General features: G+C 39.3%; 1 long non-coding RNA gene across 1 annotated transcript in view; it reads right to left on the reverse strand.

Moving 5' to 3' along the window:
* Positions 1 to 5,385: 5,385 nt before the first annotated feature.
* The window catches only part of LOC105481700 (uncharacterized), a 42,341-nt gene continuing 24,193 nt past the window's right edge, over positions 5,386 to 23,533 (reverse strand). Inside the window, exon 3 of the long non-coding RNA XR_987107.3 lies at positions 5,386 to 7,696. This is a non-coding gene — a long non-coding RNA (uncharacterized lncRNA). The remainder of the gene's footprint in view (positions 7,697 to 23,533) is intronic.

Below are 23,533 nucleotides of genomic sequence, written 5' to 3' on the forward strand. Positions count from 1 at the left end.
TGCTTTTGAGAAAGAACGTTGAACTCTGTCCCTCCAGCTGGCTGAATCCCAGGAGGAACCTCTAGAAAGCCCGAGGTAAACATGGGAAAGCAGCTGACAGGGAAGTTCTCGCTGGGTTTCTTTGTACCCCAATGAATCAGAGATTATTTTGTCAGTACTATTACGTTTAACTTATGAGAATGCTCAAAGTTAAACATAATGGGAGAGAAAATGAGGATCATTAGTCTTGTAAATTTTTACTCAAGTTCAAGGTAAAAACACATCCTGTGACATTTGTAGAGGACAGTTTTCATTGTAGCTTAAGTACTTTGCATTTCTCCAAGTGAATTGGTTGACACCTGCTAAATATGAAAAGTTTACTGTAAGCACTGGTCCTATGAAATACTAAACCCCAAGGAAAAAAGTGGGAATGCAATCAATTTTCCCCCTTTACAGATTAAGAATATATATAATTTCAAGAGGCAGTTTGCTAGGGTACCACATGGGAAATTTAAGGTAAAGTCAATTAGTAGTGTCACATGCTGTATATCTCATTTGGAAAGTGTCCCTGTAAGAGTTAAATCTATCTGGAGCCACATACTGAAAACCCGATCACAACAGCTGCTCTCTGAGACCCTTCTGCAGAAAAGAAAGAAAATAAGTTTTAATTAAATTGTATTAATTGGTTTAGCTGATCTGGAAATAGAGTAAGGGTTCTGCTCTAATTTTGTTTTTTGGCTCAAGTCCACTTGTCTTTGACATGAGAATAAAGGAATGAAGCAATAAAATGCCTAGAAATGCCCTGGTAGAGACTTTTAAACTGTCCAAGGTTAAAAAGCGGTGCTATCTCTGAGATGAACTTAAAATTCTGCTGCCAACTCCGAGAAGTCAGAAGTGGAGCAAGAAAAGAAGAGTGTGATTAAAAACCCTGCTTCCTTAAAGCTCTGCAAAGCTGCAAAGAAAAGGCAGGCATTCTTCCCATAATAGTGAGCACTTGTTACAGAGAAAAGGAGAAGGTTGTGAAAGCATCAGGGTATAATGACCTTATTTCAGGCCACTCAGCGTAAGTTTTCGTATATAAGGTAACTGAAATTTGTAAGTGTAGCTTAAGTTTGATGTTACCATGTGTAAAATACATTTTGTTTTACTTAAAAACATATTTGATTCCACCTTCCATGGCTGTATTGCAGCATTTTTTACTAGTTATTAAAAATAGAAATTATTTTAAAAGACACAATGATAATACAACATACTCTGTTTTTTGCTTCCATGTATAAGGTAAAGTTTAAATATAGTCACGATCACCTGAAACCATTCATTAAATGGCAAAATTCTGTGACACAGAGAAGATACTCTATAAAGAATGGCTTAAATGTTGTTCTCTAGAAAACATGCAGTTAAAATTTGTTGTTAGAAAAATGCATATGGGATAACAAGCTTGCTATAGGCTGAATGTATGTCTCCCCAAAATTCACGTGTTAAAGTCCTGAAATCCCCAATGTTATGTTATTTGGAGATGTGGTCTTTGGGAGGTAATTAGGGTTCTATTAAGTCATGAGGTCAGGACTGCCACAATGGGCTTAGCGCTTTATAAAAAGAGACACTGGAAAGCTTGCTCTCTCTTTTTCTCCATCATAGGAGGACATGGTGAGAAGACAGCCATCTGCAAACCAGAAAGAGCCCTCACCAGAATGCAACCATGTGGATACCCTGATCTCATAGTCTCAGCCTCCAAAACTGTGAGAAAATACATTTCTGTTGTTTAAACTATGACTTTTCGTTATGGTAGCCCAAGGTGACTAATATAGAACTAATGGGGAAAAAATTAACAGATGTCATTTATAAGCAAAATTTGTAGTAATGAGATTGTATCTGTGCCTTTTGGTTTTAATCCATGACTGGGCTCTGAGAGTGTCTGACTATTACTCTGTGACTGCTTGTCCTTCACACACTCCTGAATGGTGATGCATTTTCCCCATAGTGACAATTGCTGAAAGGAAACATCCTAAATGTTGGTGACTCAGGCAATCACTAAGAGTGTGTATTTCCCATCTGTCTTGTATATTAGAACAAATTGTGTCTCCAGAACTCAAGTCATGTCTTTAGAAAGAGCTATATTAGCTGTTTTCCTTTTACTAGAAGGTACGTGCAGCAATGCTTCAGGAATTGTGGCCAAATGATGATATGAATGAGACTGGATTCTCCAGTAGGAAATGGACTTGGCCTCAAGGTGAGAGCCAGAAGTTGAAGTGGACACAGTGCTAAAAAGGGGTAATGCTCAGCTGGATGGAGATACTTACGTGGGGTAGAGCCAAGAGTGGGAGGAAAAGGGAGCAGAATTAATTTACAAGGAACAAGAACCCACTCTTACATCCTTGCCTGGGTCTATTCAGCCACTTATCTGAGTCCTTGTCCCTCTTCCTTGAGCTCCTTCCTGACTCCATTGCATACCTATATACATATATAGTTTTAAAAGTTCAAAATGCCTGGTTATAGAAAGTTCTGACATACAAAATCATACAGACATGCTCTCTTGAATGCCATTTCTCACCCCTTTCCCAAACTCTAATTGTGTCTTTCCTTCCGATAAGACTGGTTAAAGAAGGATTCAGTGGTCAAGGATGAACAATTTCATGCCCCCTCCACCACAATCTATAGGTCCAGGAACTCACCCTTAGGGGAACCCTCCTGGGTCAGCCCCCAGAGGTGGAGGTTGGAAAGCTCCCCTGCAGCTCCTTTCTGAAGGCTCCTCTGTATGACCTCCTCAGATAACATCATGGTCAACACTAGAGTCCTTTTGTTCCATCACTACAGTCATTTTGCAGTCTCATTGGTATTATAGTCTCATGTTCCTTCTTTCCTGGAAGGCAAACCCTTATAGGAGCATGAAGTTTTCTCCCAAATACATTTGTGACAGGTTTTAAATTCCAGGATGCATCTTCTACTTTCCAGATCACTGAGTCTTCTGGGAGAGCAGAAGGATAAAAACTCAAATATTGAAGCACCCACAATAACCCCATACCCCTGTGGGCTTGTGTGAATATTCTGTGCTATGCAGTGATGACACCCACACTCTCCCTTTCTCTCTCTTCCAGTCAGGGAGTCGGCTTCTAAGGGTCACCTTGTGTAGGAGATGTTTGATATGGTCTGGCCCTGTGTCCACACCCAAATCTCATCTTGAATTATAATCTGAATTGTAATCCCCAAGTACTGGGGGAGGGACCGCATGATTAGATCACAGAGGAGTTTCCCTCATGCTGTTCTCACGAAAGTGAGTGAATTCTGGTGAGATCTGATGGTTTTCTTTTCTCTCTCTCATTTATTTATTCATTTATTTATTAAGACAGTTTTGCTCTGTCGCCCAGGCTGGAGTGCACTGGTGTGATCTCGGGTCACTGCAACCTCTGCCTTCCAGGTTCAAGCGTTTCTCCTGTCTCAGCCTCTGGAGTAGATGGGATTACAGGTGCACGCCACCACACCTGGCTAATTTTTGTATTTTTAGTAGAGATGGGGTTTCACCATGTTGGCCAGGCGGGTCTTAAACTCCTACCTCAGGTGATCCACCCACCTTGGCCTCCCAAAGTGTTGGGATTACAGGCGTGAGCCACCACGCCCGGCTGAGATCTGATGGCTTTCTAACGGGTTTTTTCACCATTCGCTCTACACTTCTCCTTCCTGCTGCTTTGTGAAGAAAGTGCAGCAGTTTGTTTGTTAGTTTTTTGAGATGGAGTCTTGCACTGTCGCCCAGGCTGGAGTGCAGTGGCATGATCTCAGCTCACTGCAACCTCCGCCTCCCAGATTCAAGTGATTCTCCTTGCCTCAGCCTCCCAGGTAGCTGGCATGTACTGTCCACCAGGGTAATGTTTTTGTATTTTTGGTAGAGACGGGGTTTCACTAGGTTGGCCAGGCTGGTCTCGAACTCCTGACTTCGTGATCCACCCACCTCAGCCTCCCAAAGAAAGTGCCTTGCTTCCCCTTTGTCTTCTGTTATGATTGCAAGTTTCCTGAAGCCTCACCAGCCGTGTGGAACTGTGCATCAATTAAACCTCTTTCCTTTATAAATTGCCCAGTCATAGGTATTTCTTCATAGCAGTGTGAAAATGGACTAAGACAATGTTGACAAAGTCATTTACCATTTCAAATTCATTTTATTTGAATATCCTTTTTAAAAGAAGTTTACTACTGTGTTATAAAAACAATACCTTCATATGCTAGTTGGTTATTGCTCTGTAACAAATAACTCCAATATTTAGTAGTTGAAAACAGCACATTTTCATTGTCTCACAGTTTCCAAGGGTCAGGAATCTGAGTACAGCTTAACTGGATCTTCTGCTTTATGTTCTCTAACAAGGCTTCAATCAAAGTCTGCAGTGTCATCGGAAGGCTTGGCTGAGGAAGGCTTGATTGATGCCATTTCCAAGCTCAATAGGTGGTTTTGGCAGCATTCATTTTCTTGCAGGTTGTTGGGATAAAGCCCCCTGTTCCTTGTTGGCTGTTGACCAGAGGCTGCCCTCAATTCCTTGCCAGGTGGGCTTCTCCCAGATGGCAGCTTGTTTATCAAAGCATGAAAGCCAAGAAGGTGATAAAGTCTGCTAGTAAGATATAAGTCACAATCTTTTGTAATCTAATTATGAAAGTGACATCCCATCATCTTGACCATAATCTATTGGTTAGAAACAAGTACAGCTCACCCTCAACAAGAGGAGAGACTATCCAGGTGTGAACTGCACAAGGTGAGTACAACAAGAGGCCATGTTAGAGGTTGTCTACCATACTAATCATTAGAGACATTTAGAAAATGAAGAAAAATAGAAGGAAAATGAAGAAAAGGTGAAAGTAGGCTTTCGACGTGATAGTTACTCGCATTTATCTTGCTTCTATTCTTTCCAGTCTTGGCTTCTATGACTAAGTTAAACAGACAGGCAAACAAGACTTAGTTATGCTCTATAAAGTAAATCTTTTATTTTTTAAAAAAAAATTACCGTAATATTGTAGTGATATTTCCATATAATTACAGTGCTTTCTCTTTAGAAACATAATTTTAATAGTTGCATTAAGGTATATCGGATGGTTTATTATTCTTTATTAAATACTCTTTTGTGGCTGGCATATTCTAATTATTTTTCTGTTACAAATGAAGACACTGAGCATCTTTGCAGACTTACCCTTTGTTCTGCAGTTTGGATTTCTCTTATAATGTATCTTCAGAAGTCGTACATGAAAGTTAGGATCCTGTTAAAGACATGTGATAAATATTCTGAGCAGTTTCCACCTTTCCTAGTGCTAAAATAGTACCATGTGGGTGACAGATGGCCCCTTAGATAGGTCATCAACATAAGGAAGGTTCTTAAAGAGGTTACAGATGATGTCTCAGAAGAAAGTCAGTGTAAACATGACTATGGAGGAAAGGGAAGCAGGAGGCAAGCAGCAAAAATGTGGGCAGGACATGAATTGGCACCAGGAAGTCTGGGTAGACAGAAAGAAACAACCACTTAACTAATGAAGAGGTAGTGGGTAGGAAGCCACAGCATAAGAGAATGGATGAGAGAATGAAGATAAAGGAATAGAATGAAAAGGATGAGTAGGTTTTCCAGGTAAATACTCAAAGATGGCTATGTCAGATATTCAGCTATTGGTGACAAATGTGGGCACTTGGTCATGGGACTGGTCAGAAGACTAGCTGCTAGTTGAGAACAAGACTAAGCAAGGTTAATTTGATGCTGATTACTTTAAACTGTTAAAATAGTGTTCTTTCAATTTCTCCCAATAAAAGAATTATTCACAACATCTATAATTTGCATGAGCCTATTGATGGAATTTAAATGGATAGTTGAAGAATGAGGGGTTAGGGATTGATGCTGATACCTTTAGCAAGGATCATTTTGTGTGATGGCAACCAGGAAACTGTGAGGAGAAAGAGAGAATGCCCAAAGGAGCATGCAAAATCTGGTGAATTAGAAGCAGAGAATTGAGAATTATCTAATTTTTTAAAGATCTAATTTCAATTAAATTCTTGTACAAGTTTCTAAGGTTTTTTCATTACCTGACTTTGGGAGGTGAGAAGGGAAGGAAAATGCTCACCTGTGTTTGTGCATTTTGCACAAAATATTATGAAATTTGTCCCTTAGCGAAAGAAAGGGAAACGTTCTACTTATGTGTTTAGGGTTCAGATGGCAAGTGTGTTTTGGCTTAAAATATATGATGAATCAGAAAATATCTTATATATTGGTCAGCATGAGCTAGCTAAAAGAATAAATTTATTTATTTAGAAATATTTTTTAAATTTTATTTCTCCTAAATGAGCTAAAACCATTGTGACAATAATAATTCTTTCTGAATGGATGTTTGGTAGAGGAAATAAAGCACTAAGAAAGGAACCACATATGTCATGTGACAAGACTGGGAGAGAGGAACCACTGAGGAGGCAGCCCTGTTTGGGAGGAAAGGGCAACATAATCAAAGATCTAAGCCCAGCTCATAGACTGAGGCTAAGAATTTGGGATTCTAGCCATGGTGTCTGGATGCTGCTCCACAGAGGCTCAGGGCTACTCTTTCATCTCTTCCCAGGACAGGAAATAGAGGAAACCACATAACTGAGCTCAAGTCCAAGAGAGGTCAGTAACATCACACACAGAGTTCTCCCATCTATCCCAAGGAGAGAATGCCAATTCGTGAGGGTATCTTCTCTTGGACCTAGAATGAGATAATAAAGAGCGGGTAGTTGGTTCCGTTTCTTTTTTTATTCTCCAAACCCAAATAAAGAAACTTGCTTTTATTGTTTGTAGGGGCCTGCTATAAAGACTATTCAGTTTGGCAGAAGTCTGGTTACAGGAGTGTGTGGTGAAGATGCTTAGTGCAGTAGAAACCTGTGCATGGCTGGACCAGGAAGAATTAAACGGGGCTGCCATAAAACACTCTTCCTAGCCAGAGGTCAAGTATATAACAATTCACATGAGGAACTTGCACTTCACAACAAAGACAAAAGAAACTGCTATTGCAAACAAATCTGCTTATGTAAGCTTGCTGGATGCTGAGAGCAAAAACTAAAGCATAGGCATGTTATCATTTAGAAATGTTAATAGGATCACCTAATAAAAGTTACAATTATAGAGTATTTATTATACAATACTGACAGCACTAAACAGGAAAAGCAATATATAGAATATGGACAAAATGGTATCCAGAGACAAATGCATGTCTTTTAATGTTTTTATTTCTAAATATGAATGAGTAAAATATAAACATTAAACTTACAAGCTTAGAAAAAGAACCACTAAGTAATATAAAATAAGCTGTAGAAAAACATATTTACGGTAAATGTAGATTTTTTTCTTCCTATGAACCTGAATTCTTTCTCTCTGAAGTTCCTAATCTCTGCTTTAAGAACCACTAGTATAGATGATATTAAAATGCCCATCTCTCAAATATCACCAGATTTGCATATGCAGTCACCTCGAATCATGCAGTCTTGTTTCTAGTGGTCTCCTTTAGCAGAGGTTCTGTGTCATAGTGGTAATTCCAGTGTCCAAGTCAGTGCCAGGATGCTCCGTAAAATGTTATTAAGTGAACATTTGAATAAATAAATTCTTATGCCATATATTTTTTAAAAAACTGTATATATCTTAATCCAGTTCATCAAGTAAGTGTTTCGTCAAATGTAATCCTTATTGGGATCTCTTCTCATTCTTCATTTTTCAGTATAGAGAATTCTCAAAATCTAAATGATAAAAGCATAGCTATCATGGATTAAAAACAATTCCATTGTACTTTTTCTTACAGCTAACCTTGACTAATTCTCACATGTATTTCAGAAATATGAATAATGTCTTCATGCAATTCATGTAAGGCACAGAAAATAGGTATCATTATTTCTGTTTTAATGACAGATTTTGAGGTTAGGATGACTCATGAACAGCTGAGCAGCCAGTCAGTAGGAGAAACCAAAATAGAACGGAAACGCCTCAATTTCCACCCCCGCGCTCAAACCTCGAGTGCACCCTCCCTAGGGAGAATGAAGCGTGATGGGCCTGTGAGTGAACAGGGAAGCGCTTCCTGCAAGTTACTAAGCTGCAAAGGCTCGGCGCTCTGAGCTATCCCTGGTGGTGATCAGTGAGAACCACCCACTCTCAATCCAACTGATAAAAATGGAAGGGAAGGAGAACTTAGAAAAGCAAGCCCCTTAAACGCTGAGCTCCTCTTATTCTGAGGAAGATATTTCATTTACCGTGAACTGAGTTATCTTCAGAAATTACCTGAACTAAAATATTTTTTTTTTTTCATCCCAGTGAATGTAACCTTAAAATGCAAGCTACTTTGTTAGATGGGCACAGCCCAACCTGTTTTACTCCCTGGGGAGGGAAAATATTTTTCCAAGCCTGTTTCTCTGATTCTTTTAGGCACACAAAATTAGTGAGGCAGGCTTTTATAGCAGCCTCTATAACTAAATTACTTTTGTAAAATAATCAACAATAGGATATAGCAGGTGTCAGTCTTTGACCTGCAAACAAATTATTGGTGGAATTCTTAAGGAGCTTAAGAATATCCTTAGAATACTTGAGGAGCTTAAAGGTCATTTTTAAAAATGTGTTTTAAAAGTATTAACTGTCATCCTGTATCCACAAGCATAATGGCCTTAAGTGGAGGAATTACGAATTGCATCTGTAACGTGTTTGATAAAGTTAAGATGTACCTTTGCCTCCACCATCCAATTCAAATAATAATGTTGTCCAATGCAAATACTAGTTTCCAGTAACTAGAGTCATTCCTTTTCCTACACCTCAGTAACTAGACGCATGCAAGTCTATCTTACTTACTGAGGCTGCTTTCATAATTCCAGTGGGCTGAGTTCTAAGAGAAATTTTAAAACTGTGTTCCTCCCCACTAAGCCCTGTGCCACAGTACTATAGCTTATAGCATCCCACACCTCACAAATATGAAAAAGGGATAGTCATTAAAACTTCTGCTTAATTCATCAAAAAATAAAAATAAAAAAATGGTTACTGTTACTGCCTACTCCACACTCACATAGTTATTTAATCATCTACCACATCCTTACACCACCAATCCTACTTGCTGGATTTTCTCTGCACTAACAGTGCCTCTCTTTCTCCTTATTATTATTAATTTCACTACTTTGTGAATTTAAACTTCTAGAGTTGTTTTACGGTCCCTAACATCCACCCATCCTACCTCCTCTTAAAAAACAAACATGAATACAAAGCAGTCAAGCCATTGGATGGAAGGAAAGGAGCTTGGAACTGAGAGAAACACTTCACCAACAGAATGTAAACCAGACACATTAAACTCACACTTGACCATAAAGAACAGCCTGAGTCTGACAGAGGGACGACAGCCAAAACAGAAGGTTCTTGTGGTGAGACAGGTGATACGGTCAGGCTGGAAAAACCTCTCCATTCCTTCCTGTGGGCACCTGAATTCCACAGGCTTGCAGATGGCAAGAATCACTGAATTACGATTCCTTAGAGTTTTCTGTGTGCTAACCAGAGACCTTGCACACGGCATTGAGCTCAGGACACGACGATTTCAGTTTCTTGAGCAAACTCAGATAAAATGAGGCGGAATATGTTTCTAAAATAAGATATTCTAGGGAGCGTTAGTAAAATGTGACACTATCCTAGTGTAATCCAACAGGTAGGAGGTTGGGTGGCCTCCCAGGCCTTCAACACACTGTATATTTGATGTGCACAAGAGGAAATGCTCTAAAGACATGCATTTTCTTTTACCTTTTAGACTAACCCAATGGAAAAACTATATTCAACCCATGGATCTGTATCCACACAGTTTGACAATAATTTACTTCTTTCTGGAAGCTATGAGCACAGTGTAATTCCTGAGAAATTTTAATAATGATATTTTAATTATAATTAAGTAAAACCTAGCAAAGTTGGCTGTATCTGGAGGAACTCCACTGTGGGAAACAAATTCTTAAGGTAATTTTTTTGTTTCATATTTTATCCTACACAACCTTACCTAATCTAAAATTTCTCAAGGTTAATACAGCACCAGCCAGGTACTCTCATTTCTGTCTGTCTAAAGGGAGAATTTGAGATAATGGTTGACATGTCAAAAAAGTGGCAATGTAAAATGGAAGCTAAACTTCAGAATGAAGTGTTCCCCCAGAGGGTAAAGCTGTCACTGATCACCTTCTAGACATTGTTATTCTGGCATCCATGACCCTTGCTGAGAGGATCTGGATTGAGATTCAGAGTATCCAAGGAACACTCTGAAAAATATAGGCTGATCAATGTCATAACATTTGTAAAGGGTTGCATGATCCAAACTTATTAAAACCTAACATCCAGAATATCTTTAAGTTTTACCTTTTGTTGTGTGATTTCTTGCCTCACGAATTTCTTTTCCAAGGGTGTGCTATTATTTCTCCTACTGTCATTACCTTTCTCATTCGATTCAGCCTACTTTCACAAGCTCTCATTTTCTAGTAATTAATTCATTCAACAAATGTCTGCTAAGGGCCTCTTACAGTCCAAGTCCTGGTCTAAGTGCTGGAGAAAGGATAGTGAAATGAAAAACAGATCCATTGCCTCAAGAAGCTAATGGTCTAGTGAGGGGACGTAGTAAAAAACTAGAGGGGGTGTAGTAAAAAATTACGGTGGCTCACACCTGTAATCCCAGCACTTTGGGAGGCTGAGGTGGGTGGATCACAAGGTCAGGAGTTTGAGACCAGTCTGGCCAATATGGTGAAACCCCATCTCCACTAAAAATACAAAAATTAGCTGGGCATGGTGGCGTGTAACTGTAATCCCAGCTACTCAAGAGGCTGACGCAGGAGAATCGCTTGAACCCAGGAGGTGGAGGTTGCAGTGAGCCTAGATCATGCTGCTGCACTCCAGCCTGGATGACAGAGCGAGACTCCATCTCAAAAAACAAACAAACAACAACAAAAATCTAGAAAACACCAACCTGGGCTATATAGCAAGACCTCATCTATACTCAAAGTAAAAAAGATAAACCAGGCATGGCGGAGTTTGCCGGTAGCCCCAGCTGCTCAGGAGACTGAGGTGGGAGGATTGCCTGAGCTCAGAAGTTCAAGTTCAAGCAGTGAGCTACAATTGCACCACTGCACTCCAGCCTGGGTGACAGAGTGAGCTCCTGTTTCAGAAAAAGAAAAAAAGCAACAACAAAAGTAGAAAATAAGTAAATTAGATAATAGTGTATTTGAAGGAAAGAACAATGACCAATGTGGCTGGAACAAAACAGGTGATGGGAAAGCATCCCAGATGAGACCAGAGACTAGTGAGGAGGTCAGATCTTCTAGAATGTCATAGGCCGTGTCATACACTCTGAAACACTGTGCCGATGTTTGGGTGTTTTTTGTTTTTTATTTTTTCCCAAAGTCCATTGAGAACAATTAAAGTGTTCTAATCTATGATATGATCTAATTTGCAATTTTAGAAGATTGCCCTGTTTTCTCTGTGGATTTAGGTAGAAGGGTCACTAGAGAGGGCAGAGAAACCAGTGTGGCTGCCACTGGAGGAATGGAGGATGATGGGGCTGTGATGAGGACAATGACAGTAAAGATGAAATCCGTTCAATGGATTCTGGTATGCTGCTTAAGTAGGACTGAAGATCCTGCTTATGATTTAGACATGAGGCATAATAGCAAGGTAAATAACCAGGATTTTATCTTGGCATTAGCTTCATCAGCTGCCATAACAAGTATAATAGACTGCAGGGCGTAAACAACAGAAATTATTCCTCACAGTCTGGAGGCTGAGAAGGCCACGATCAAGGTGCCAGTCAATTCATTTCCTGGAGAGGACTCCCTTTCTGGTTTACATATGACTGCCTTCTTGCTGTATGCTCACATGGTGGATAGAGAAATCATCTCTTGTGTCCCTTCTTACAAGGACACTAATCTCATTCATGAGGGCTCTACCCCCATGACCTAATTACCTCCAAAAGTTCTGCATACAAACAGCATCCATTGGGAATAAGGGCTTCAATATATAAATTTGTGGGGAGGCACAAATATTCAAGCTATAGCAAGAACTTAGAAAATGGTGATGCCATTTTCTGAAACGAAGGATACATGGAACAAACAGCTTTTGAGGGACAGAGGAAAAGACAGAACTACTAGTTCTCTTACATTTGAGATGCTACTATAGGTGCTAAGCATTGAAATTAGAGTTCCAGTCTGGTAAATCATCAGTCTTTAGGTGGTCTTCAAGTCCATAGGCCTGAGTACTGTCACTGGTGGAGAGGACCAGGGACAGAGAGCTGAGAGGTCAAACAGATGTGGATAAAGGGCCAACATACTTTCTCAAGACATAAGTTGCTTTGTATATTGCAGTAAATGATGACTATGTACCAGACAGTTAAATACACATGCTCTTGCCCTTGAGAAACTCACTATCCCATGATGGAAATAGAAGCATAAATAGATAGTTTCAGATAATTTTAGTGTAGCTTATTTAGGTACTTCTTTTTTAATTTAGGGAATGAGCTGTCTCTAGACCCCATGTGAATTAGTCTGTTTTTACACTGCTATAAAAAACTACCTAAGACTAGGTAATTTTTGAAGAAAAGAGGTTTAATTGACTCACAGTTCTGTAGGCTTAATGGGAGGTATGATTGAGAGGCCTCAGGAAACTTACAATCATGGCAGAAGGCAAAGGGGAAGTAGGCATGTCTTACCATGGTGGACCAGGAGAGAGAGTCAAGGGGAAGTGCCAGACACTTTCAAACACCTAGATCTTGTGAGAACTCACTCACTATCATGATGAGCAAGAAAGAAATCTGCCCTCATGATTCAATCACCTCCCATCAGGTCCCTATCCTGACACATGGGGATTACAATTCAAGCTGAGATTTGAGTGGGGAAACAGCCAAACCATATAACCAAGGATTATGGCAGGATAGATAGATAGATCTAGAGAGAGAACAGTTCTGATCATATTTCTGCCCTTCATTTATTCACAAATATTTTTCAGAATTTAATCTGGTCCAGGAACTATTTTAGGTTCTAGAAATACAATCAAGAGAAAGACAGACATAATTACTGGTGTCACGGCTCAGTAGGGAAAATAGACATTTAAGAGATAATTACAAAAATAACTTACGATTGTGATACAAGAGATAATGGATAAGTATAAGGTTTCTCTGAGAGCATATACCGGGCTGAACCTGGCCCCATCTGGTCTAGGAGGACTAGGAAGTCATGTTTAAAGCCTAGACTTGAATGCTGGTTCATTGAAACTCAGGAAATTATAGCAGTGAGAGAAGATTTAGTAAGGGGAGCAGCATAAGGAAAGACACCCAGCTGAGAAGAAATTTTACATGATGAAGGAACAAAAAGAAAATGACATGGCCAAGAGGTGGTGAGGGGGAGCTCAGCTGAAATGTGGGCAGAGGCCAGGTGCTATAGACCTTGGAGGCTATGTTGATAATTGTGACTTTACCTTAAGAGCAAGGGGAAGTCATTGAGGGAAGTTCGATAGGGAGAGATACGGTCAGATTGGCATTTTAGGAAGGTCACAGTTGCTATTTGGAGGAGAAGATTGAGATGACTGGAAAGTCTTCAGATAGTTTGATAATAATCCAGGCAGAGAGGTACAAGCCTCATAAAGGCTCTCAAGAATAGGGGCTCAATCAATGTTTCCAGCCAAATTTCTATTTACTGAATAGGGAAATTACATAGAGAAATTAGATGATTGTTTTTTCCCAAACACATTTGAGGGCTTGTAGTCTCCAAGCACTTTGCTCCCTATGTTTGGAAAGATCTCTGCTTCCAGCTTTATTAGTTAGTTTTCATCCACTATCTTGAAGTATTTTTTTTTCCATGAAGACTTTATTGGCTCTCATTAGTTAATCTAATTTTCCTTTCTTAGTGTCCAAGGATTTCTTTTTTTAAGAATATGAGATAAAAAATGTTGAGGGTACATGACTCAGAGATCTTTCCAGGATTTTAGCATACCAGTAGCTGGATAGTACAATTACTCTGTAGAGAAAATTCTACAAGGTGAATATGCCAATAGTGGAAGGCACAAAAGGGTCAGGGCCTGAGAAACGGTAAAGGATTCCCAGCTAGAATTAGGTTCCTCTGTGACTAACAGAAAGCCCCCAAATAACAGTACCTTAAAAGTTGATTTCTCCTTCTTGTAAAAAGTCTAGAGGCAGATAGTCTAGACACCTAAGGTAATTCTAGAAACCTACACTCGATCTATGTTTTGCTCAGTCAAACTCAATGTGTGACTTCCATTAGATGGTTGAAGATGACTGTTTGTCTCTATCGATGTGTGACTTTCAACAGATGATTGAAGATGGCTGTTTGGCACTGTCTGTAAGCCAGAAGGAAGGAGGAAGAAGATTAAAAAAAGGCATGCCTCTACCCCTTAGGATCATGTCTCTGAAGTTGTATACAACATTTCTGCCCTCATATAATTGGGCAGAACTTTGTCATAGAGTTACATACAGTTGCAAAGGAAGCTATAAGGTAGCTATGTGCTTAGTTAAAAATTGGGATTCTCTTACTAAGGTAGACGAGGAGAACATATATTTGGAGAGGCAACTATCCATCTCTGCTACAAGATCTGAAACAATATTGTGAGACTATAAACATACTAAAAAGCTCCAGGGATCAGGCGGAAGTAAGAAATTATTTGGGATTCCAGTGAATGGAATGTTGATCATAAACGAGAAACGATGCCTGGGATAATTCCCAGTGAGCCCTGGCTTTTAGAGTTGGGGATGAAGTCAGCCAGCTATAAAGAGCAAGACTGGGTGGGATACTTTGAAATGTCATATCATTGTATATGGCTTTTGTGGTAGTTACTGCTTCTTTTTAGAATAATTCTCATAACTATGTAGAAAGCTCACCTTTGAAACTTCTGTATGCCTAATACAATGCTTCACTCACACCCAATTGTTTTACTCAAGCCAGTAGTTTTATGGTAACTGCATTTGGGGAAACAGTCTTACAGAAGAGTTAACACAATGGGCGGATTCCAGATGTGCTGTCATTTGGAGGAGGCAAATCCATACAGACAAGAAGTAGACTAGTGGTTGCCTAGAGCTGGAGGAGGGTGGGGGATAAGGAATGGATTACTAATGGGACTGGGTTTCTTTTTGGGGTGATGAAAATTTTCTAAAATTAACTGTGGTGATGGTTGCATAACTCTGTGAATAGCAGTGAATTGTGCTATTGTACACTTTAGGTAAATGGTATCGTATATGAGTTATATCCCAATAAAGCTGTTAAAAAAGAATAAGAAAGACCAAGTAATTTGCCAAGGTGGTCTCTCAAATGTGTTGTTGTTTTTTCTTTGAAGCTCTTAACAAAGCTTTTAAAGACACACAAGAATCATTATGGTTCAGAGTCCTGAATAGTACCAGGCTCTGTTTTGAGCTGTTGTCTCTTGAAACTTGTAGCATGCCTTGTCAGGTATGTTATCAAAAAAAAGTAAGGAAAAGAATGGCTTCAGGTCCTATTGCCCTCAAATCTGAGACTTTCAGATCAGAAGTTTAACGTGATGTCCTTGGGCATGGGAGGGAGGGAGGAGGTGTAAGGGGAGATCCACCTTAGAGTTTAACCTCCCTAAAGGTGTATGCCAGTTGTAAATATGTGCCTTGTTGAATTATTCTGGGAGGATGCATTTTTATCATAGTCTCAGAGGAATTTATTGCTTCTCCCACCTCCATCTCCAAAAGAGGGAAGCTTTAAAAATGTGAAGTATAAAATGCGTCATTGGCTGACTCTCTTTTCGGACTCAGCCCGCCTGCACCCCGGTGAAATAAACAGCCATGTTGCTCACACAAAGCGTGTTTGGTGGTCTCTTCACACGGACGCACATAACATTTTGGTGCCGTGACTTGGATCAGGGGACCTCCCTTGGAAGATCAATCCCCTGTCCTCCTGCTCTTTGCTCCGTGAGAAAGATCCACCTATGACCTCTGGTCCTCAGACCAAAGAGCCCAAGGAACATCTCATCAATTTTAAATCGGGACCCCACTGGAAATCGGACTGTCCAACTCGCCTGGTAGCCACTGCCAGAGCCCCTGGAGCTCTGGCCCAAGGCTCTCTGACTGACTCCTTTCCAGACCTTCTGGGCTTAGCGACTGAAGACTGACGCTGCCACATCTCCTCGGAAGCCTCCTGGACCATCATAGACACTTTGGGTAACTCTTACAGTGGAAGGCAGGAATGTCAGGCCTCTGAGCCCAAGCCAAGCCATTGCATCCCCGACGACCTGTACGTATACACCCAGATGTCCTGAAGTAACTGAAGAATCACAAAAGAAGTGCAAATTCCCTGCCTCGCCTTAACCGATGTCATTCCACCACAAAAGAAGTGAAAATGGCCGGTTCTTGCCTTAAACGATGATATTGTCTTGTGAAATTCCTTTTCCTGGCTCATCCTGGCTCAAAAAGCTCCCCCACTGAGCACCTTGTGACCCCCACTCCTGCCCGCCGGAGAACAACCCCTCTTTGACTGTAATTTTCCTTTACCTACCCAAATCCTGTAAAACAGCCCCACCCTTATCTCCCTTCGCTGACTCTCTTTTCGGACTCAGCCTGCCTGCACCCAGGTGAAATAAGCAGCCATGTTGCTCACAAAAAAATAATAAAAAATAAAAAAATAAAAAAGTGTCATTAAAAAAAATCTCATTTCCTAGTTTACACTTATTTTGTTTCACTGATAGGGAGAGAAGTGAAGAGAGGAAAAAGGCTGGGTTAAGGCAGGCAGGCCAGGGTGGTGGTGGAGCGACTCATTCTCAATTTCTTCAAGGAGGAAACAATATTTCTGAAGACACAGCCTAAGTTAAACTTGGTAGAGCAGGACGGACTGATCAAATGTGCTTGTTCTCTCTTCTTTTCCTATAATCATTTTAGGAGAAGGAATGGTTTACAGGGACAAACATCAACTCTGATGAATCAAATGAAATGAATGAGAAAGTCATACTTCATATAAACACTGCAAATCAATGTTAGCCCTCCTTACCCTCTCCATTGAAGATGCCTGCCACATGAATGATTCATGTTGAACCATCAACTCAGTACAGTCACTCTGCAAGAACACCAAGGGTTTGCTTACACATAATTACTCAGAACTGAGTAGGAGGAAATCCTTGTCTCGGATCATGGGAGATAATGGAATTCCAACTAAGGATGCCTTGGCAAAGTAGAAGTACTTTCCCTTGGACCTTTGAAATCCTTAATGAGTTGAATCATGTCAAGTAACAAAATAAACAAGGATGAGAAACATCAGTTGGGTTTGGTCCAAAGTCTAGCCTGCCTAAGATTGGGCTTCCCCCATCATTGCTTAAACATTATACAGTTTTCTATCAGCCAAGCCTGTGGTTTTTTTTTTTTGTTTTGTTTTGGGCTTTTTTTTTTTTCATTTTTTTCTTTCTTAAATCAGATTTCAAAAGCCAGGCACTAGCTGATGGTAATTAGTAGGCATTGGTTGCAGTTTATTCTTGCTGTTCTTTCCAGGCATGCATAATTTTTGTGAAGAGAAAAGAAAATCCAATTACCCCCAAATCTAGTCAGTGTGGCTCATCTGGTGTTGTGTTAGATCTTTAGAAATGGTTCTTAACAATGGAAAGGAAGACATATGGTACTTGAGAACAGCATCTTGCAACCTTATTTATAATATTAAGAAAAAAAAGCCCAGTCAGGTGAACATTGACATCCTACTTTACGAAAATCTGACACAAGAAATGTTGATCCCATAACACATGTGACATAAAGACTTGCTCATGTCATAAAGAATTTATTGGTGATTTTATTTCTAGTGTCCCTTTTACATTTTAAAGGATTTCCTTAAAAATATTTGACTTGAAGCTTTCTGGAAAAGCTTACACAATAAAACTAAAAACATCTGATACAATTTTGAAGGACTCAGATTCTTCAAAGCAAGGAAGGTGAAAATTTCTACTCAACTTTGTAAAGGTTGGGTCTATGACAAAATATCTGATAGATTAGATTATCTTGTTATTTAAATTACTCCTTGAAATGCTGGTTAGTTTCAGAAACTTCTTTGATCTTTAAGTTTCAGAGAATGTTTTAGTATTGCAATAGTAAATATTAAATAGAATTTTGGTAACAAAATATACCCTTTATCATTTGGATTAACATTGTTAGGTCATGTTTTTCTTCTTTATATATTTATCTCTGAAGAATAAATGACATTAAAGGTGAATCATACTAAAATTGCATATATTGTTTTTTGCCCAAGAGAATTTTCTTGCTGCAAGTAAAAACACACAAAAAAAGTTATTGAAACTACATTTTTAAATAAGCCCATTTTGAACCCTTCTGATACAGGCATTGTTCAACAACATTTTGTGTTTATAATAGATTTTCATTAACCACCTTTTGTGTCTGATAGATATACTGTCGTGTTCTCATGACTTCCTGTTGGACATGAGCAGAAGGGCACCTCCCAGGATTGCAAGACCATCTTTGGCTTCAGGAAATTTTTCTATTCAATGTGTAGCAAGACATTGATTACAGGCAGAATTCTCCAGTTATAAGAGCTTTTCTTTCTTGTCTGGATAATAGTTTGATCATACCATATTTTTGCCAAAGGATTCCTAACAGACTCTGACACCTTATAAATTTAAGTCCAAATTCCTCAACATAGATCACCAGGTTCTCATCATGGGATTTACTGTCTTCCTTTTACTTCCTCCTGCAAATCAAAACCTACCTTCTGTTTCAGGCAAGACCTTCTTCCTGCATTCATGCTGATTTCCCTCTCAGAGCCCAGGCTGTCCCATACCCATTCATCTTTTTATACATCCAGTCTAAGATTCCAAAGAAAGCATACTTTCTGGACCAGGTGCTACGCTGGGCATCATGACAGCAGAAAGGTGAATAAGGCACAGTCTCTGTCTTTGAGGAACTCATAGTTTAGGGTTGAACATGGACATTTAACCAAATATATAAAGTAACGCAATGAAGTAAGGGCATTCAAGATTACTTAAGGAAGGGATTTATTTTAGGGAATGACATAACAGAATAGGCTGCAGTTGATTTGAATCTTGAAGAATAAACAGGAGTCTACCATGAGATTTGGATTTTGTCTGGTTAGTTTTTTTATGTCTAGTATAGGCCTTCAAAAATATTTGTTGAAAGAGCTAGCAAAATGCTAAATGAGTTTTGGTGGTGGGGAGCTTGTTTTAATACACTTTTCTTCCCCAATTCTGACAACAGCCTTGTGAAGCTGGTAAGGCTATTAGAGCTATACAAATAAGATACAGGCCCAAAGGAAGTTGACCCAATAAGTCGAAAATCTGATACCATATCCATTCTTCTGACTCTAAGGCCTTTGTTCTATCTACTCTGCCTTTCTACTTCCCTGAGTGCTCTTTTGAATTTCCTGACTGCTCCCATCACAAATAAACACAGAGCAGACACTCAACAATTGTTTATTGATTGAGAGAGGCATATCACTTTGATGTTAAAATTTTAATGCAGATTTTCCAAACACTTTAATAGTGCCTAAACTGGGCTTTATACTTCTTTAACTTGGCCCGTTGACATTTCTCTGTCTTTATACTTCCTGAGGCAGAGATAAACTGCCTGCTTATTTGAAAACAAAAGCATGTAAACTATAGGCCACCAATACTGACCATGTTGAAGAATCTCACTCCTAGGATAGGGGGGTCAGAAGAGTGTTAGAAGGAAAAACAAGAGGAAGAGGCAAGTCCACAACCATATAGGAACTTCTCAGAAGCCACTTATCTCTTAGGCAAATAATACCAATTACTCTGCAAGTTTTCTCTATAGCCCTGGGGCATGGTATGAGACTTTTTAGTTGCCCAAGTGCTACTTTCAGAGGTTCAAAACCACAGAATGGATATTCATTTCCACGACTGCATTAATGTATCTCCTTAGAGAAGGAATTGAAAGTCTTTTACTCAGTGTCAAGCTTTCCCAGGTCTTTACACTTGAGCACCCGCCAGCTGTTCTACAGGCAAGTCATGGGGTCGTAATTGGGGAGCAATGTTCTCCCCAAATGTATGCTTTCCTTTCAGATAACTCTCCCAGAACACCCCACTGACCCTTTGTGCCTTAGTGATGAAAGAACATTTTTAGGTGAGCTGGTGTATTTTACATAATGTGTTCCCAGATGCTTTCCATGAATGACTCAGGCCATGGTAAGCTGCATAAAATTCCGGTGCAGCGGCCGGAAGAAAGCTGCACTCTGTTTAAGCATGAGTGTTGTGTTGTGAGCAGGCTGAGTAATGATGTTCTGTGAGTGACTAGTCCAAGGAAAAGCGAGTAGGAGTCAGACTCTCTGACTTCAAATGTCAGCATAGATGGAACAAAAATAACCAGGTTAGTTAAACTCTTTGGGCCTCAGTTTCTCATTTGTGAAGCAGGAAAATTAATGGCTATTTTTCCCTATTTGACTACAGTGGCAGGAAAGGTCATGTGTAAAATCAGGTTGACTCTTATTTATTGAATGTTTCATGAAAGAAGCGTACATGTCATCAGAGAATATGCCTGAAGAAAAAAGAGATTGTTTCAACCAATGTTTAGTGTCTGGTGCTAGGGATATGGGAGTAAACAGATGTGTTCTTGCCCTTAAGGGCTCATGTGGTAATTTAGGAAACAGAGACTAGATAATTAATTGCACATTTAATTATACAATTAAAATTGTGATAAGTATCACACAAGAGAATTATATATAAGAGTATAAGAACAGAAGAAGTCTAGTCTCAAGAAAAGGTTCTGTATGGGAATGACATTTAAGTTGAATTGTGAGAGAAGAAGGGTAAATTGGGAAGTGGCAAAGATGTGGGAGATGCCTTTTTAAAAAGAGGAAGTGTTATATGTAAAGGTTTGTGAGGCAATCGCACGTGGCAGGAACATAGAATTGAAAGCAAGGCTTCGGGGCTAGGGGCAGCGGGTGTGGTACTACATGGTGCTGAGGTACCACCGCGAACCAGCTCACTTGGGGCCTTGTATGCCAAGTGAAGGGCTCCCAATGGTTATTGTAGGAAGTAAAAGAGACTTTACAGAGTTCTAATGAGAATGGCTTCATCACACCTTTTTTTATAATTACACTGAATGCTGGGTGGAAAATGAATTACTGAAGCATGAGAGTACATAAAAGGACACCCAAAAGGACATTTAGAAAATGGAGTCTACCCAGTTCCTTCCTGCTGTGTACCAGGAATCCAGGGCCACTGTTCTGGTGCACTTGAATAGATCCTGATTTTTTGTCCTTTTATGCACATCAAACCACACGTAATGTTCTTATATTCTATTCTTTCTAAATCTCTGCATGATAAGATAAAATGTGATTATTTCTTGACCTGATGGTGATAGGTGGTAAGCTAGCCTCCCCAACTAACATAGCTAGATTCTAATAGTATTATAACTATCTTTTCTCTTCATTAAATATTTACTAAGAAAATAAAATCTAATTGTAGAGATAAGTTGAAGATAGTTGGATGAATACATAGATATATAGATAGGTGAAAGATAGATAAGAAGATAAATAGATGAATGTGTGGATAGATAGATAGATAATATCAATTAATATGCTTTTAGCTGCAGAAAACAGAAATTCCACATAATAATAAGTCTTGAGGCAAAGCGGTTCCAGATTAGTGAATTTGTTGATTCATCATCATTTTAAGAACCTAATTATTTTCTTTATTTCTACCTGACTATCCTCAGCATTTGACAATCTCTCTCCTTTTTTAAATTGCATATATGTTTGTGGGGTATAATGTAATGTTTTCATATAAATCTTGATGGTCACAAGCTGGTTGCTGTTGTCTTGCAATCACACCCCAAAAATCCAGAGTTCTGAAAAGGGTTTAGCTCTTCCAGGTGTATTCTTGAGAGATAAGAATCCTGTCTTAGAAGCTCCTCAGCCAACCTAATTCATGTTTCATACTAGGCAATTCACAAGGGAATAAAATGCCTATTATTTTGAATTTATTAACTCAATTGTCTTAGAGTTATTACAACTCTCATCCTGGGACTGAAATTTAAGGCAGGCTTTCTTGAAGCAAAAGGCCTTGCCGAGTCTCTATAGAAAATTAAGATTTATTATTAAGGAGAAAGGGGGAATGGCTTTTGGATGGCTGAGACATCAGTGGTGTCTGCTTCACATATAAAAATGAAAGGTAAATCACAAAAACAGTCAAGCAAATGAACGCTACTCAAAGTGTCATGTCAGCTTGCAGCATCAACATTACCTGTCAATGTGTGAGAAATGTTAATCCTCTGGCCCTACTCAGGAACCACTGAATCAGAATGTTTGAGGGTGGGCCCAGAAATCTGTGTTTTAGGTTTAGCAAGTGACAGTGATGGAGAGAATAGTTTAAGAATCATTGCTCGAGTCAAAACGTGTTTCAGAAGGTTGAATGATACCAAGCAAGGAGTTGAAAACATGGATCCGAGCTGGGGGAGAGGGATCAGAGCTAGGAAATTTGACTAATCAATTAAAACACAGGCCTTGTATCATGCTAATAATGGAGATATTTTGCAAGGAAGTCATTTACCATCCTCTGAATCATATTATCTTCCTTATCTACCGGTAGAACCATCTTGGCTGCCAGAATAAGACAAATGGTGTAAAGATAAGAAAATATTCTACAAAAACTATATGAAGAAAGCATGATAAATAATTCACTGGGAATAATGCTAGGCACAAAAGAATTTGAGTAAGTTTAGAATTTGGAAAATAGATAATAAATTCTGGGACATAAATATGGAAATGAAAACATGGAGTGACTGGAAGGCATGCTATTTTACAGATCCAGAATAACAATTATAGGTTCTTTCTCTGGACATTCCCAGATGCTGATGAAAGAACACTTGGTACAGCTGCAAACTGCCAGCTAGTAAATCTATATGGAAATTTACAATCTATATGGGGAATACTTTTGTGAATCTGAATTGTGGGAGTGGAGATAAAAGTTTTCACGTATTATTTTTTATTTGTATGAGTACATGTGGAAGCCACACACCTGCTACAGATGTTGCTCAAGGAAACACATAAGTCTGACTTATAACAGGCTGAATTGTTTTCAAAATAAAAAGTGTACAAAAGAGTAGAACAGAGTCCACAAAGACCATCCTAAGCACATTGTCTGGAAAAGGAAATGCGTGGATTTCTGCTGCCTTGGCATATCCCAGCATCATGGCCAACTGAATCTAACCATAAAAGACTTCCTTTAGAAGAGAAGAAAAGGGCGAAACAGATTCACAAGAGGACTGGATGCAGACATGTTAACACTTAGGAGGTAAAAGAGAAAAACAAGCTAGACATCAAGCCATAAGAATAATCACCTCCAAAAAGCACCCTGGCTAGCCTCAACCTTGTTCGAAAGGTACTTGTACACAATGAGTTTGCATACTACTTTGAAGTTTTTGGAGGGTTTCTTCTCAAGCAGTGGTTCTCACATTGTAATGTGTATCAGAATTACCCAGACAGTTTGCTAAAATACAGGTTTCAACTCAGTAGGTCTGTGGAGGGCCTGAGATTGTGCATGTCTAAGAAGTCAGAAATGCAGTTTGAGGACCACACATTGACAACAACTTAGTT

This window comes from Macaca nemestrina, chromosome 16 (genome assembly GCF_043159975.1).
Source record: "Macaca nemestrina isolate mMacNem1 chromosome 16, mMacNem.hap1, whole genome shotgun sequence".
NCBI classification, from domain to species: Eukaryota; Metazoa; Chordata; class Mammalia; order Primates; family Cercopithecidae; genus Macaca; species Macaca nemestrina.